The sequence below is a fragment of the Gadus macrocephalus genome, chromosome 16 (genome assembly GCF_031168955.1).
Source record: "Gadus macrocephalus chromosome 16, ASM3116895v1".
In the NCBI taxonomy this organism is placed as follows: domain Eukaryota; kingdom Metazoa; phylum Chordata; class Actinopteri; order Gadiformes; family Gadidae; genus Gadus; species Gadus macrocephalus.
Window position 1 is genome coordinate 1,071,904 of NC_082397.1, and position 2,500 is coordinate 1,074,403.

At 41.8% G+C, this 2,500-nt stretch overlaps 2 protein-coding genes across 2 annotated transcripts in view; both read right to left on the minus strand.

Annotated features, from left to right (window-relative positions):
• Nucleotides 1-2,500, minus strand: part of relb (v-rel avian reticuloendotheliosis viral oncogene homolog B) — a 139,746-nt gene that overhangs the window by 40,060 nt on the left and 97,186 nt on the right. The gene's annotated exons all lie outside the window — the stretch shown is intronic.
• LOC132474073 (ras-related protein Rab-1B-like) overlaps nucleotides 2,367-2,500 on the minus strand; it is a 3,199-nt gene continuing 3,065 nt past the window's right edge. The window contains exon 6 of the mRNA XM_060074502.1: nucleotides 2,367-2,500. This exon is cut by the window's right edge and continues 323 nt beyond it. The gene's annotated coding sequence lies outside the window, so the exon portion shown is untranslated.

Genomic DNA, 2,500 nt, shown 5'->3' on the forward strand with positions numbered 1-2,500 from the left:
TCCATTAAAAAAATAATAATAATAAAGCATAGCCTACTCAGTCAGTCATTGTAATCTAGAAGCGAGTATGCCTAAATGTACTTGCCCTTTTACATTTGTCCAAGTTATGATTATCACTTTTATGCTGCAAGATTAGCTCAGGAACAATACTATACAATGGTGTATTCCTTTTTTGCTAGTTAAGGCACAATGAAATGGTTTATTCATTTTGAAATGGTTCATTCTAAATAATATTCAGGTATTTTTGTCATCTGCACGTATTATTGAATCGATATCGAAGCAATTGGATCAGTATCGAATCGAAATCGAATCGAATGAAGATCTAAAGAATCAAATTTAATTTAATTGTGAGGTACCTGGCACTACCAAGCCCTAGTCCCACCGTTTACCCTGTCCTCCACTGGTGGCTTCAGCTCAGGGACACTTTGACCTTCACAAGGAAAACATCTACCAGTACCCAGAATAACATGCTAGCGTAGCGCTATATAACATGTTATGCATAATAGGAAAGGCATAGGACCACTATATACCAAGATACTGTACCATAGGACATAACATAGGGACACTATATAACATGTTACTGTACCATAGGACATATCATAGGAACACTATATAACAAGTTACTGTACTATAAGACATATCATAGGGACCCTATATAACAAGTTACTGTACCATAGGACATATCATAGGAACACTATATAACAAGTTACTGTACTATAAGACATATCATAGGGACCCTATATAACAAGTTACTGTACCATAGGACATATCATAGGGACCCTATATAACAAGTTACTGTACCATAGAAGTATCATAGGGACCCTATATAACAAGTTACTGTACCATAGGACATATCATAGGGACACTATAACATCTTACTCAACCATAGGGCATATTATAGGACCACTACATAACATAGTGTTGCGTTAAAGTACAAGTGAATTAAACCACCGTTGGAATAAGTGAAGCCTTAGTGACAACATACCACACCTTAATGTATTAACACACAACCACAGTTCACGTATTATCACACTACCACACCTTAATGTATTAACACACTACCACACGTTCACGTATTAACGCACTACAATGCGTTAATATATTAACACACTACCAACCACACGTTCACGTATTAACACACTACCACACATGAATGTATTAACACACTACCACACGTGAATGAATTAATACAGTAACACAACTGGTAGTCCCGGTCCCTACATAACCAGCGGGAAGGGACCTAACATTGGGGACAACACGTCCTCCCATGGGGACATGTCCTGCTCATGGAGACATGTTCTGCTCATAACAGAGGGAACTGTCCATGTTTGACAGGCTAGCAAGGGTAGCTAGCTCTAGCTCAGTGACGCGGGGGACGCGCGTTTAAGCGCCCGGCGGGGTTGGTGGGGGCGGTTTTTTATATATTCACCCACACACAAACACACACATCCCGAGGCCCCGGGCTGAGCACCGCCCGCCCGGTGGCTCTGGGACGAATCGTGCGCTCCTCTGGACTCACCTGAGCGATCTGTTGGAGGACGCCTTGCGCCAGCCCGACGGTTCCTCCGCTCTCTTTCGTGCACTGCGCCCGGACCCCGACCGACCCGGCCCTCAGCCCGCTCCTTAGCCCGTTGCTCAGCCCGGTGCTCAGAGCCCGGGGCGGCTCAGGTACCGGAGACACATGGGGAGCAACGCCGGTGTCGACATCTTGCACTGGGAGGAGACGCGCGCCGGCGAGTGTTACGATGATAAGGTCGAATGAAGCTGATTGGCTGGCGTCTGCTGAATGACAACGGGTTTGGCCGAACCATAGGCAGGAACAGAAGGAAGTGGGCGGAGTTTGAACGTGCTTAGCAAATCACCGTCCAGATCCCGTTGACCTTCGGATTCGTTGCTTTTTACTGACCTTCGAATGTTACTTCATTATAAAATAAATTACGTTTATAATGTTAATGTATAAATATGATATAAATATACGTATCTCTATTCCCTGTAGGCTTTAGTTGTATCTACATATCCAATAGGCCTACACACACACTGACTGACTGACTGACACACACACACACACACACACACACACACACACACACACACACACACACACACACACACACACACACACACACACACACACACACACACACACACACACACACACACACACACACACACACACACACACACACAATATAGTTAAAGCTTTAAGGCTATGTTTTAAATATATTTTAGTTGAATATTTGTAAACCCTATAGTTTTGATGCTTTTCTCTACTATATGTACTATTATTAATTATTCGATTTACATTATACTCCCCTTCTACTATTAAGGAGATTTAAACAATTTAAACAAAGTAATGTCCACCCATGTGTCTTTTAGAAATATAATTAGAAAAATACATTTACTAAATAAATATCTTACATTTATTACCTCATTTATCCACAAGAACATAACTGGCAACAGTTTTAATCGAACCTAATATTATATTTCCACCACACAAAAT